This window comes from Eptatretus burgeri, chromosome 12, assembly GCF_056783735.1.
Source record: "Eptatretus burgeri isolate ZD-2024b chromosome 12, Ebu_testis_v1, whole genome shotgun sequence".
NCBI classification, from domain to species: Eukaryota; Metazoa; Chordata; class Myxini; order Myxiniformes; family Myxinidae; genus Eptatretus; species Eptatretus burgeri.
This window is the reverse complement of record NC_140972.1, coordinates 89,666,144-89,681,526: the sequence shown is the minus strand read 5'-3', so window position 1 is coordinate 89,681,526 and position 15,383 is coordinate 89,666,144. Positions and strand designations below refer to the sequence as shown.

Sequence of the window (15,383 nt, the reverse complement as noted above, 5' to 3'; positions counted from 1 at the left end):
CCACAACAGTGCAAAATAGGAGCAAATAAATCATCTAATACGTACAGTACTACTACTAGCAGGAGTTCCCGACGATTCCTGGGATTGCCCGTTCTATTATTTTGTGGGGGCCAAAAATATTTCCCTACACAAACGAATGAATGTGGTCTGCGATCATTTACTATTACCTTTCACATCACCACAAGGGCTCCGTCCGGCACAAGAGAGCGATAAAAATAAATAAAACGAACTTTATTTTTTTTCAAAATTTTCAAAAAAAAATTTGCCTGAAAACACTTCTCGGAGCTCAAACGTGAACCTCTGAAAGTTTTATAAAGATATGTTCAGCTATCTCTGATTAAAAAAAAATGGTGAGGTTAACACAAACACACACACACACACACACACACACACACACACACACACACACACACACACACACACACACACACACACACACACACACGGTGTTTTTGTAATTTTTGGATTATTTTTTTTAAATCAAGTCGAGGCTCATGTAAGAGCTATTACACAGAAACATATAACGAGGCAGGAGACGATGGGCGGGAGAGGGAAGCACAAAATAGTGGGGAGCAAAGACAAAAGGAGGTCTATGGAAGGGGTACATGGGGTAAACAAGATGGACACTACAGGGAGTTTCAGGAAAGAAAACAAGGAATTTGAAAGAGGTGGGTTTGGGGTGGATTAACAGGGGTAGTAAAGATCAAGATTTTGGATGGGGGAAGGAAAATAAGAGATGGTGGTGAACAGCTGTTTTAAAGACCTGGAGGGAGGAGTGGGATTGAAGAGAGTGTGGGAGTTTGTTCCAGAGGCAGGAAAAAAAAAGAGGAATGAAAGAGTGAAGATGAACAGTGATTCTTGATTTTGGTAGTTTTACCAAAAGAGGGTTTTTGGTGGACCTGGAGTGCCCTGAGGAAATATCGGAGGGACTGATCACAGACAGAGCAGAGAGGAGCAAGGCCAACAAGGAGACAGTGGAAGACAGAAAGACCAACGACCTGCTTGTGGTGAGAGAGTGAAAGACTCAAAAACTCTGCTTCATTGCAGGAGATACCAATGATCTTAAATGCCTTCGTTTCCAGAGTGTGAGGTCGAGCTAGTTGTGAGGCAGGAGCACAACCCCAGAGGGGAGGGGGGGAGCAGTACTCCATCAGACTGCGGATGAAAGCTTTGTACGTGGTCAGGAACTCAGGTGTGCCAAGGAGGGAATTTGCACGATGGAGGATGTGCCCAGTCAGCGACTGGCTTTCAAGGTCAGCTTGGAAATGTGGCTTTCCCAGGAAAGATCATGGCAGATAGTGAGACCCAGAAGCTTGAATGAAAGGACTTCTTCAAGAGGATTGTTGAGAAAGTAGATGGGGGAGGGGGTTCCATATGGTCCTTCGAGAGACATAGTGAGTGTGAGATTTGTCCGGGTTGAAAGACATGTTACACGTGTTGGACCAGCTTGTAATTTTATCCAGATTTGCAGAGAGTGAAGAAGCTGCTGTTTGCTCATCTGAGGGATGACAGATGGTACGGCAGAGGGTGGAGTCATCAGTAAAGAGATATAGAGGATTTTCCAGAGAGTCGGAGAGATCATTGATGAAAACCAGAAAAAAGAACAGGGCCAGAAAAAGAACGCTGCCTTGAGAAACTCCAGCCTGGACAGGAAGAGGGGATGAAAGAACTCCATTTAGTGCCACACATTGACTGTGACAGGAGAGGAAGTCTGGGAGCCATGAGTGGAGATTGCCTTGGATACCATAGGAAGATAATTTTGTGAGGGTAATGTGCCAGACCATATTGAAGGCATGTGATATATCTTGGGATATGGCTCTGATTTAATGTCCGGCATTTAGGATTTCCATCCATTGTTGGGAGAGCAGACGCAGCATATCCGGGGTAGGGTGACCAGGTCTGAATCCAAATTGACAGCAAAGACGGCAAATGACGTTAAGCAAATGAGAGGGTGAATAGAACAGAGAGAGGGTAAGCAAGAGCAAAGGAGCAGGTTTTTAGGACACGTGGGCTGATGCCGTCTGGACCGGTTACAGAATGAGAGTCGAGGTTTGACAGCAAGCTCTTCACCTTGTCAAGAGAAAAGGACACAGAATCCAGGAACAGCTGAGTGTGACTGGGTAAGATGGGTACAGAAAGCGATGGGTTTCCGACACAAGATTTAGAAACAAACATGGAGTTTCGGCATTCAGCCTTTTCATGTGCAGCGTCAGTAGAGCAGCCATTTGAGGTAAGGCAAGGGGTGGAGGGGGGACATACACAAGAAACAAACTGAATGAGAAATCACCAGGATTTGGAGGAGGTTTGAGAGTTCAGACTTGAGATGAGAAAGATGTTGCTTTCTGGCTCTCCTGAGTGTAGATAGACACTTGTTATAAGCTTTATGGAAGGAACTGTGATTGCATTCAGTTGGATTAGCCTTCCATCAGGCGAAGGCAAGTTCTTTCATGACAACTGCCTCACCACAAGCTTCAGTGTACAATGGGTGGGAGGAAGGGTAGGACAAATGAAAATGAGATGGAATAAATCTGTGCATGAGAGAAAGAGCAATTTTCCATGAATGAATTCCCAGGATGAGTTGATATCGGAGGAAGTAGAGATGGGAGACCAGTCTGGAAGTTTGATAGCTGCTTGAAGTCCCTGCCAGTCAGCTTGAGTGAAATGCCAGACTCAACGGCACTGGGGTAGTTCTCTAATAACAGCCTGAGAGATGTCTACTTTGACAAGCATGTGGTCAGATTAACCAATTGGAGTGAAGGAAGAACAGCAGATATTTTCAGGGAAATTGGTCAAAATCAGATCCAGAAGAGATGGAGTACCGTTGGTTGAGATCCGGGTCAGGAACTTGACAGATTGTGTCAGTCCCAATGAGGTGCAGGAGTCTTTTGCTAAAGTGCCATGACAGGTGAGAGAGGTACTCACACTCAGCCAACTGGCATGATGACAATTGAAGTCACCATATATGAGGAAGAGAGAGTTGGGATGAGAAGATAGAAGTTGGTCCATGTTTTCAGATAGTGGGTGTAGATGGAGTCGTCACTGTTTGGTGAATGGTACAACGAACATACATGTATATATATATATATATATATATATATATATATATATATATATATATATATATATATATATATATATATATATATATATATATATATATATATATATATATATATATATATACATATATATACACATACATGAAGTGGGAGTGGAGGGGAAGCCATAGCCATTGGTATTCCTGGGGGTGTGGGGGAGTCGAGGCAGTGCACGGAGGTGTCAATAGTGTGGCCATTTGAGGTGAGAGAGGGGATGGAGGGGGAACACACCAGAAACAGACTTAACTAGATCCCATTAGGATTTGGAGGAGCGAGAGAGGTTTGAGAGTTCAGACTTGAGATTTGACAGATGTTGTTTTCTGGCTCTTTTGAGGGTAGATATTATTTTTTTTTGATAAAGATTGCAGAACATTAGGTAAAGGAAAGGTTGAAGAAAAAAATTGTGAGGTAAATGGTGAATTTGGATAAGTAAATGCAGAGTGAAGCTGACGGATCGACACCCGATCAACTGGAATGATGACAATTGAAGTCACCACATATGAGGAAGAGAGTTCGGGATAGAAGTTGGTCCATGTTTTCGGATAGTGAGGTGTAAATGGAGTCATCACTGTTTGGTGGATGGTACAACACACATATAAACATGAGGTGGGAGTGGAGGGAAGCCATAGCCAGAGGCATTCCTGGGGGTGTGTGCGAGTCAGCGCAGTGCATGAAGAGTTAACAATAGAGTCATTGATGAAGAGAGCAACTCCTCCACCAGGACGAGGCTCAGGTCTGTCATACCAGAGGAGGGAGTAACAAGGCAGAGATACTTTGGAGTCAGAGACGTCTTGGGGGAGGAAAGTTGCTGTTAGGCAGATTACGTCTGGTTTGTCAGTAGCAACCTGTATGGAAAGCTCTGTCAGGTTCAAGCAAAGGCCCTGGATATTTGACATCCACACTGTTAAGGAAGGGGGGGAGGAGGTTTTGGGTGCAGGGAAGGGGAGGGGAGGATAGGACGAGGGAGGAGTGGGGGAGAGTTATTGAAAGAGTGTGGGGGATTGCAGAAGAGCGAGGAGAGCGGGCCGGATGAGAAAGAGAAAAGGGTCAGTGGTGATGGGTTGAGGTACTGTGGGGAGTAAAAAAAATAGGGGTCAGAGGGAAATTGAAGATTAGAGGTGGAACAGAGAGGGTGGGGGGAGGAGGCTCCTTTGTGGATGTGAGGGGGGTGCAACTTTGAGAAGGGGGAGTGAGTTGGAGATTGGAGGGAGAAGGGTGAGGGGAGAGTTGAGGGAGAAGGGTGAGGGGGAGAGTTAAGGGAGAAGGGTGAGGGGGAGAGTTAAGGGAGAAGGGTGAGGGGGAGAGTTAAGGGAGAAGGGTGAGGGGAGAGTTAAGGGAGAAGGGTGAGGGGAGAGTTAAGGGAGAAGGGTGAGGGGGAGAGTTAAGGGAGAAGGGTGAGGAGGGAGAGTTAAGGGAGAAGGGTGAGGGGGAGAGTTAAGGGAGAAGGGTGAGGGGGGAGTTAAGGGAGAAGGGTGAGGGGGAGAGTTAAGGGAGAAGGGTGAGGGGGAGAGTTAAGGGAGAAGGGTGAGGGGAGAGTTAAGGGAGAAGGGTGAGGGGGAGAGTTAAGGGAGAAGGGTGAGGGGGAGAGTTAAGGGAGAAGGGTGAAGGGGAGAGTTAAGGGAGAAGGGTGAGGGGAGAGTGGAGGGAGAAGGGTGAGGGGAGTTGTTTTTGAGAAAGGTGAGAGGAAAGCTTGGAGGGGGAGGAGCGATAATGAAAGCAGGCACTGCCACGGTGTGGGAGGGTGATGGGAGGTGGGGGAAGGAGAAGGATGAGACTTGGAAGAAGTATGGTGAAGAAGGGAGTGGGCGGGGAGAGGTACAATATTTGAGGGGTTGGGAAGAGGGGGAGGTGTGCTGAGAGGAAGGAAGGAGCATGTTTGTGGTGATGAGGAGTGTACTGATTGAGAGAGTGAGATATATGTTTGATTATAATGGAGATTATAATGGAGGATTATAATGGATATATGTATAATAATATTATGTCAGGTCAGGTTCGATCTGTGACCTGCTACAGGTACCATGTAAACCTGTACTAACCTGTTCCATGGTCGGGTTGTCGGCGACTAAACCGTCTCCCCCACCAGGTTTTCTGGTGAGGAGGTTGTTTGGATATGGACATCCAGCAGGATTAAAAACAAAACCTGCCAAAGGGCGGAGGAGCTCCTTGTGAGCCAACGGCCATCCATATCTAGTGCCCAACTGTGTCTGCGGACGTCCTCCTGCAGTTGGGTCACTTCTTTTTAGGAGGTTGGTGGCAGGATTTGCACTCCAGCCACCGTAAAACCATTCATTCCGCAAAACGCAAAAACGCAAAAAAATCTGAAAACCCACTCCATGGGAGTACCTCCTGTGCAGCTTCCCTTCGCAGGGAAGCTCACCGGATGACGGGATTGGGGCAAAGCCTTCGGGACCCCCAATCTTTTATGATAGGAGGGAAACCACGGGGTAACATCCCTGGGTCAGATTGCGGGAGAGTGTGTCGGAGTGGTGCTGAGGTGTCGTCCACCAGACGGCGGTCTCCTTGGGTTAACCTGAGACGGTCCCTTCGGGTGGGTGCCTGGAAAGTCCTATCCCTAAGAGAGGATGATCACCTGTCTCTGTTATCATCTGAGCTCAAGCGTTTGGACATCGGGATTGCAGCTCTCTCTGAGGTTCGGAGACCGGATTGCGGCGAGATAATGGTGGGTGGTTACACCTACTATTGGTCTGGTCGCTCTGATGGTTACCATACCCAAGGAGTTGCTGTAGCTGTGTCCAATAAGCTGACCCCAATGATAATTGAGGTAACACCGGTCAATGAGCGTATTATGAGATTAAGGATTCGTCACTCCTTAGGTGTCATTTCCCTGGTCTCTGTTTATGCTCCGACTGAGGCGAGTGATCTCACCGTGAAGGACACATTCTACGCCACACTCGAGTCTGTGGTTGATCAGTGCCCCAGACGAGATACACTTCTAGTCTTGGGGGATTTCAATGCATCGACTGGAACTGATAGGGATGGTTATGAGGTGTGTGTTGGTCCCCATGGGTCAGGAACTATGAACCAGAATAGCACTAAGTTCCTTGACTTTGCAAGAAGTCATGGACTTAGGGTAGCTGGTTCATGGTTTCAGCGCCCACAAGCTCATTGCTGGACTTGGTATTCCAATGCTGGCAGTGTGGCAAAGGAGAATGACCATGTCCTCATTGACGGTCGTTGGAGGATGATCCAGAACTGCAGGGTCTACCGGAGTGCTCAGTTCCTCAATACTGACCACAGGCTTGTTGTAGCAACTCTAAAGCTGCACCTTAAGTCCTGGAGAATGGTACCACCCCAGCCTAGGCTGGATGTTGCCAAGCTCAGGGATGAGAGAGTAGCTGAGGAGTTTGCGAACAGGCTGAGTGGACACTTGGGGGGTCTGGGTGCTTTGGGGGGTCCTGAAGAGTTGTGGAACGCCTTCAAGACCACCGTCCTTGATGTTGCCGGTGGATGCCTTGGAGCTCACCGCAGGGCAAAGAAGAATTTTGTCTCTCAAGGGACACTGGATACCATTGACCAGAGTCGCAGGGCCAGGCTGAATGGCAGAGCTGAGCTGTTCAGGGAGCTGAGGCGTAAAACTGTATGTGCACTGAGGGTGGACAAGGAGGCCGACGTGCGAGGAATCTGTGAGCGGGTAGAGCATCACCTGTGGAGAGGTGATTCTCGTCCCGCTTACAGGGGAATTCGCGCATTACGTTCATCCAAGCCTATCCCTCGGAGCACTGCAGTTCGAGCAGAGAGTGGTAGGCTCTTGACAGAGGAGTCTGAAGTGAAGGCCCGCTGGGCTGGTTACTTTGAGCGGTTGTACCGGGCTGATCCCCCAGCTGTCGAGTTGGACGTCAAGGGTGTTACAATCCCTGTTGCTGACCCTCGAATCAACTGTCGTCCACCTTCGCTTGTGGAAACACGGGCTGCGGTGAACCAGTTGAAACGGGGCAAAGCTCCAGGGATCTGTGGCATCCATGCCGAACTTCTCAAGGCTGGTGGAAATGCTGCACTCGTGTCGTTGCATGCAGTTTTGCGCTCTGCCTGGAACACAGGCATCATCCCAACTGACTGGAAGAGGGGCCTTGTTGTCCCTCTCTGGAAAGGGAAGGGTGATCGCCAAGACTGCAACAACTACCGAGGGGTGACGCTGCTCTCAGTGCCGGGCAAGGTCTTTGCTCGGATAATTCTTGATAGGGTTTGCCACCATCTGCTTGAGCACCAGCGTCCAGAGCAGTCAGGCTTTACACCAAAGAGGTCAACGATTGACCGTATCCTTGCACTTCGTGTCCTCACCGAACGCAGACGAGAGTTTCGGCAGGGGCTGCTTGCAGCCTATGTTGATCTCTGTAAAGCGTTCGATTCAGTGAATCGGGATGTCCTCTGGAGGATTCTTGGTCTTCGTGGGGTGCCACCAAAACTGATCAATCTGATGTCTGAACTCTACTCTGGTACTGAGAGTGCTGTGAAGTGTGGTGGTACCATCTCTGACTTATTTCCAGTTGTTACTGGAGTTCGTCAGGGATGTGTACTTGCCCCCACACTTTTCAGCACTTGTATGGACTGGATTTTAGGGAGGATGTCGGAGAGATCAAGTTGCGGTGCATCGTTTGGGAATGTCAAGATCTCGGACCTTGATTTTGCAGATGATGCAGTCATTTTTGCGGAGACTTTAGACATCCTCTTGGGGGCCCTAGAGGTGCTGAATGAGGAGTCGGAGCCGTTGGGATTATGGGTTTCTTGGGTCAAAACTAAGATCCAGGCTTTCGGTGACATCTTGGATGCTGCTGTCCTGTCTGTATCTGTTTGTGGTGAGGATGTTGAGGTCATGAAGAGATTCACTTACCTTGGCAGTGATATGCATGTCTTTGCTGGCTGCGAGTCAGAGGTCAATAGACGTCTGGGTCGGGCCTGGGGAGTCATGGATTCACTGGATCATGGGGTGTGGCGCTGCCGGTACCTGTGCGGGAGGATGAAAGTCTGAGTCTTCAGGTCATTGGTACTTCCAGTCTTGCACTATGGGTGTGAGACTTGGACTCTGACAAAGGATCTGAGATGGAGACTTAATTCCTTTGGTACCAGGTCTCTTCGGAGAATCCTTGGCTATCGCTGGTTGGATTTTGTGTCCAACGAGCGGTTGCTGAGAGAGACTCGGATGAGATTTGTTACCTGCATAGTCCGTGAGCGTCAGTTGCGGCTGTATGGACATGTGGCTCGTTTTCCTGACGCTGATCCTGCTCACCAGATTCTCTCAGCGAGGGAGTCTCATGAGTGGAGGAGGCCAGTGGGCCGACCACGTGCCTCATGGTTGCAACAGGTTGACCATCATCTCAAGGAGATGGGGATGGGCCTGGCATCTGCCTGGGGGATGGCCAGACGGAGGCCCCTGGAGTACCGGCGGAAAGTGGACGCAGCGACGCGCTGTTCTGGCACATGCTCCCATACCTGACCTATAATGGAGCCCACAGATGTTACAACATCACACACTTTGGGACAACAGAGGAGGAGCTGATACTAAAGCAGAAGACGGTGAAGAGATGCAAAGAGCAGAGGAAGGATGAGGGGCAAGATGGGAGGGGTAAGGAGGGGGTATAACAGGTGAGGGGTTAAGAGGGGTATAACAGGTGAGGGGTTAAGAGGAGGTAAATTTAAGGAGGTGGGGGTGAATTGGCACTGAAGTTGTAGAAAAAAAAAAGGATGATTGATGCAACAAGAACATACATCACAAATTGGGAAATTTAAAAATTTTTAAGTCAGAGATGCGATTAAAGACATTACGTGAGGGATGCAATAAAGGTGAAGATAATGGAGAAAAGAAACGTTCTGAGTTGAACTTTTTAGACACAGGATGAAGGAAAGGAGGAGTAGTAGGAGGAGGAGGAGAAGGTCTTGTGAATTATGATACAATACTGAGAACCACACGTGTGAAAGAGGAAGTTGTAACATTTTAAGAGACCCTTTTTTAAATGTTTTGATAAAGATTATGTTACATTAGGAAAAGGAAAGGTTGAAGAAAAATCTTGTAGGAGTTTGGTGAATTTGGATCAGCAAAGGCAGAAGGAAACTGGTAGTTCATCAAAAGTTAAAGGAAGAAGAAGAGGGGGCTGAGAAACACGTGGTTACTGAAATGAGTGAGAGAGAGAAAAGCCTTCGGTTTGATTTAGGCTTTAATTCGCTTGATTGAAGCTCTCAACAAACACAAACAAAAAGGTTCATCAACAATCGATTACAGCGAATTATAATGATAATTAACCAGCAAAAACACAGAGCTAGGAGGTACACTCTCAACTCTCACCGTTTAACCCTCAGTGGACTCCTCCAGTCAACGACAAGGCCCGAGGGACCGTCCTTTCGTCAGAGCAGTTTGCCAGTCATTGCTTCACAAGCCAGTCACACGTCACGTGGTGCGGCTGTCTTCTTCTTTAATTTAACCACACTTATGGGAGGTGTAATGTGAGAGGTTAAAAGAATGAACATTTTTTTTTTTTTTAAGATTAGGGAAAGGAAAAGTTGAAGAAAAAAAATGGTGAATGTGGGTTGGCAAAAGCTGTAGACGGAAGATCATCGAAGGAAGAAGAAGAGTCGGTACAGGAAGTCACGTGGTCACGTGGGGCTATAATGTGAGGGAAAAGGTTCTTGTATTTTTTTATATTTTAAGACATGAAACAGAGGGTATAGTTGAGAAGATAGAAGGAGGGAGGGAAAAGCTTGGAGGGAAAAGTGGAGAAAATAAAAATTGATGGTGATAAGGAAAAAATACAACAAACACAGTCATGCACGAACGGGAAGAAGGGTAGGCCTCAAGGATACCCAATATGAAAAGACGTCGAAAACTCAACAACTTAGCACGGGTGTTAACACAAGACCAAACTAGAAACACACAGCAAACAGAGTTAACGAAATGACAGTAAAAACGCGACAAAAATGACCGGAAAACATCTTTGAGAAAGTCGGCAGAGGCCCTGAAGCAGAACCACCACCGTCACTCAAGAACCGGAACCGGAAGTTTATTTGCTGTTTTTTTGTAATTTGTGCACCAGCAATGACGACACACCCTCTAACGTAGGCGTTGACCACATATACTTGTGCAAATCATCTGGTAAGCCTTTGTCTTGCTAATGGAAATGAGCTTTGTTCTGGCTCAGCCTGGTTCCAACTTGGAGAAGTTCCAAACTTGCTGGTGGAGACAAAGCACAAGTTTAAGCACCCTGAACTAGGCCTACGCCCAATAATATCCAAAGCATTGCTCATAACTTGTGTACAGTGGTGTTTTAGTGGTGAGGGAGTGACAAGCCATATATATATATATATATATATATATATCTCTCTCTCTCTCTCTCTCTCTCTCTCTCTCTCTCTCTCTCTCTCTCTCTCCCTCTCTCCCTCTATCTCTCTCTCTCTCTCTCTCTCTCTCTCTCTCTCTCTCTCTCTCTCTCTCTCTCTCTCTCTCTCTCTCTCTCTCTCTCTCTCTCTCTCTCTCTCTCTCTCTCTCTCTCTCTCTCTCTCTCTCTCTCTCTCTCCCTCTCTCCCTCTCTCCCTCTCTCCCTCTCTCCCTCTCTCCCTCTCTCCCTCTCTCCCTCTCTCCCTCTCTCCCTCTCTCCCTCTCTCCCTCTCTCCCTCTCTCCCTCTCTCCCTCTCTCCCTCTCTCCCTCTCGCCCTCTCTCTCGCCCTCTCTCTCGCCCCGTGAGTCGTGCATGGGTGTGGCGTCATGGCGGCTCTGTGTGTGCAGCTGTGAGTACTGTGCTGTGTTAGTGTTGTTTTTGTCCCTATTTCGTTTCCCTCTGTGTCCCCGTACGTGTTTGTGGAGTTTTTTCCCTGTTTCCCTTCCTGCTGAGACGAGAGAGAGAGAAGGAGAGCGCGCACGGTAGGTGCTTTGTGGGTTTTCCTTGAAACCTTCGGGTTTCTGGGCCTACTTTTTCATCTGCCTTGTTTTCATAGGCCTGCCGTTTATCGGTGGTTTAGCTTCTTCCTTATACTCTTCCTTTCCCTTATACTTCATTTGACCCCACTTGCTGGTTGCTTGTGACGGTTTTCCTTTGTTAAACTTAAACTTCTCTTCTTTTGCTTTAAGCTATGGCAAACGGACGTTTGCACAGTAGTGTGTACGAGTCACTCACTCGGAAAAATGGAGTGACAATTACTCCACCTGATGGAGTTAGTGTTGAGAACGTGGTGATGGCTCTGGGAGAGCTCGTAGGAATCGAGAATGTTCTCGCCGCTTCGAAAATGAGCCAACGTGTCGTGGTTTTCTTGTCGGAGGAGCGACACGTGGCTCAGGCGGTCGAAACCGGTCTGTCCGTACCGCCAGACGTCTTCGTTAACGTTAGTTATCTCGATACGATGGCGGTAAAATTAACACTGTCTAACATCCCGCCCTTCTTCTCGAGTGAGGAGATTGTCGCTGCATTAAGCGTTTTTGGCACAGTTGTATCACGAATCTCCATGATTCCACTTCGTCTGCGCTCTGACGCTTCGGTTCGCCACATCATGTCGTTCCGACGTCATTGCTATATCATTCTAAAAAACAACGCTCAATCGCTCAATGCAGTTATGACTTTAAAAAATAAAAACCGCAATTACCAGATTTATATCGCAACGGAGACCATAACTTGTTTTATCTGTGGTGAATCGGGACATTTAAAAAGCGATTGCCCCAAGAATATATTAAGTGGCATATCTAGTGTAGTCGAACCCATTGAGACGAATAGTGGTATATCTAGAGTTGGGAACGTTGGTGACGCTTCAAACTCGAACAATCTGCCTGGGCCGTCGAGACTGGAGGTAAATCCCCCCCTGACAGATGACGAAAGCTTCACCGTTGTTCCTTCAAAAAGGAAACATAAATTGAAGCATTTAAATGATAACAATAGTCAAGATGTGACGGCGAGCTGTGCAAAAAAGATGGCGCCGGCTGCCGAGAATAATGACTCGTGTTTGGAAGCAACAATAGATGCTCTTTTTAAAACGAAAAATCGATTTGATGTAATTGCTCCAGAGGATGATGACTTTTTTGTCGGTGGGGTTAGTGAACATGAGGAGGAGATTGGTTTTGTGCAGCAGGGAGCACACGTGACCACTCCCATAGTCACAGGCACCTTGGATATTAACACCGAATCCACTGTAACCCCCCTCCCTGAAAAGACCAACAGTGAAATGTGTACCGTTTCTAAGTCACCAATTACTCCAAACCTGGTTGAATCAGGGTGTAAAGCTTCAACTAGTGAAACACCAGGTTCATCTCAAGCGGAATATAACATTCCTTCCATTAGTATTCTTCCTCCTCCCCGTTTTCTTAACCCTCCCACTCCTCCTCCTCCTCCCCCTCCCACTTCTAATCTTCTTCCTCTTCCCACCCCTCCACCTCCCCTATTCCACCCCCCCCACTCCACCTCCCCCTACTCCACCTCCCCCCACTCCTCCTCCCCCCACTCCTCCTCCCTCCACTCTTCCTTCCCCGACTCCTCCGACTCCTTCTCCCCCTTTGGAAGCGGAATGTGAGGCTTCCCTTATTAAACCATCAGCTCCATCTTTGGAGCATAACGATAATGTAATGGACACCAATCAGTACTCGGATTATGATTCGGACGGGGACTCATCACTTGCTTCTTGTGGCAGTGCTGAAGCATGGAATGATCCAGTTTCCCAAGATTCGGAGAGTGTTACCAGTGTTCCACCTGCCGATATCATAAAGTTTCTTCATGACACCTTTCGCAAGAAACATGTTAAAATTAAAAACTTTTTCCCTGACTTATCCGGCTTTATAATCTCTGCGAAGCTTTTGCTCCTCAAAGCCGGACAGCTTGGTGTGACGGAATCACAAGTGTATCGACTCCGGAAATGCATCCTCAAAGCAAAGAATGAGCTGCAGACACTGAGAGACTAAGTTTTTGACACACCCTAACTCTATGTTAGCCTATGGCCTTCTCTATAGCGAGTTTAAATATTAATGGGGGACGCTCCTCCATCCGTAAAGCAGAAGTTAAACAGTTTGTTGAGACAAATCACATTGATGTTTTGCTTTTGCAAGAAACAAGATGCAGCTCCTCTTGTGCAAGTGAATGGCAAAGGACAATGAGGGGAAAATGGTTTTTTAGTAGTCTGGAACACCCAAGGGCTGGGGTGGCTGTTTATTTACAACCTTCCTTTTGCAGTCCCAGTGTTGTTTTTAATGAGATTATCAAAGGGTATTTGATTTCACTCACCTTCACGCATAATGGCTTTAAACACACCGTACTGAATGTCTACGCACCTAGCGATAGCACGGAGAGACTCACCTTTTACACACACTTAGAAACGTCTCTTTTACACATTGATTTTGATGGACTTGTCTGCTTGGGTGGAGATTTTAACTGCACGATGGACCCCACCATTGATCGTAATGGAGAGGAGCTGCACCCAGCAAGCGCAGCGCCTTTGTTGAGAGCCTTGTCCAAGTTTTCCCTGGTTGATGTGTGGAGAATCCGCAATCTTTCTCTCCGCCAATACACGTGGAGTCGGTGTTCAAAAGGCCACCTATCACTTGCAAGATTGGACCGTTTCTACATCAACAGTACCTTTTTAAATGTTGTGAGCAATATGGACATTATTCCGAGCGGCTTCTCAGACCATCACATGGTCGCACTTCGGATTCACCAACCAGTTCGGAATCGTGGTGCTGCCTACTGGACCTTCAACGCAAGCCTCTTGGATGACCAACTGTTTGTCGATGCCTTTGGTGTGTTCTGGAGAGCCTTGCTCCAACGTAAAACTTCCTTCCCCTGCCTTGGAAAATGGTGGGACAACGTCAAAGTGCAAATAAGATCCTTTTGCCAACAATATGGAGCCTACCACACCAAATATGACTCTGCCCTTCAATCCTTGCTTGCCAAAGAAATATTATATTTGCAGACCAACCTCTTGGCCTCAAATCATGAAAGAACCAACCTCTTGCTGGCGAAGAAAAAGCTCTTCTTGCTGGACTTTGTGCAAAGCAAGCCAGAGGAGCGCTGATTCGTCTCCGACTGGAGAATTTGTGCTACCTGGACACCTCCTCTAAGTTCTTTTTTGGACTGGAAGATCAAACAAAGAGAAGTCAGCAGATAACTTCAGTAAGGACAAAGGAAGGAAGGATAACACACAATCAAAAAGATGTCAGAGCCTCACTCAGACACTACTTTACTGAACTTTATCGTGCTCCGAAAATCGACAACAAAATGGTAACAGTGCTGACTTCTTCCTTACCTACCTTGTCAAAATCTGCAGTTCTACAAATGGACAAGGAAGTAACTTTGGAGGAACTCCAAGCTGCTCTTCAAACTCTACCCTCAGGTAAGGCCTCCGGCCTGGATGGAATTCCTGCGGAATTTTATAAAACCTTTTGGGACCTCCTCGGACCAGAACTACTTGAGGTTATAATCGACGGTCGACGATCAGGCTCACTGCCATTAAGCTGCCGGAGGGCTGTCCTCGCCCTTATCCCCAAAAAAGGAGACCTTCAGCAACCACACAACTGGCGTCCCATCTCATTACTCTGTGCAGACTACAAAATATTTTCCAAGGCCCTTGCCAACCGCCTTAAAGCCATAATCGAGGAGATCGTACACCCAGATCAGTCTTACTGTGTCCCGAAGAGGACAATTCATGACAGTATCTTTATTGTGCGTGATATAATTGACATCTGTTCTCTTGAGCAAAGAAATGTCAGGTTGGTGTTCTTCGATCAAGAAAAGGCCTTTGATACCATTGATCATTTTTATCTTTTCTCTGTTTTACGGGGGTTTGGTTTTGGGGAAAATTTTATCTCTCATGTGCAGTTACTGTATAACAACACTTTTAGTCTCTTAAAGGTTAACAACATTTTATGTCCCCCTTTCCCGGTTAATAGAGGCATTCGTCAAGGGTGCCCTCTTTCTGGCCTCCTGTACTCTCTTGCGATTGAGCCTTTACTCGTTCGGTTGCGTGCACGTCTTCTTGGTTTCCTTCCTCAACCAATGGCGAACCCGTTTAAAGTGATTGCTTATGCAGATGATCTTTGTGCAATCGTTCGCTCGATTGAGGACGTCTCAGCCTTGGTCCGTTGCATTCATGAATTTGGTTTGGCAAGTTCCACAAAAGTGAACTGGGGAAAAAGCAGAGCTCTCCATCTTGGTCCACAAAATGGCGCCATTCCTCCGACTCTTCCCGAGAAACTTAAATGGGAAAGGGATGGAATTCTTTACCTAGGCGTCTTTCTTGGAACTGAGAACTTCATTTTAAAAAACTGGGAATCTCTAATAATTAAAACTGAGAGACGTTTACGAAAGT

General features: G+C 47.2%; 1 long non-coding RNA gene across 1 annotated transcript in view; it reads right to left on the bottom strand.

The window, feature by feature from the left end:
* The window catches only part of LOC147016108 (uncharacterized), a 28,530-nt gene extending 18,441 nt beyond the window's left edge, over positions 1–10,089 (bottom strand). The window contains exon 1 of the long non-coding RNA XR_015049996.1: positions 9,397–10,089. This is a non-coding gene — a long non-coding RNA (uncharacterized LOC147016108). The remainder of the gene's footprint in view (positions 1–9,396) is intronic.
* Positions 10,090–15,383: the final 5,294 nt, after the last annotated feature.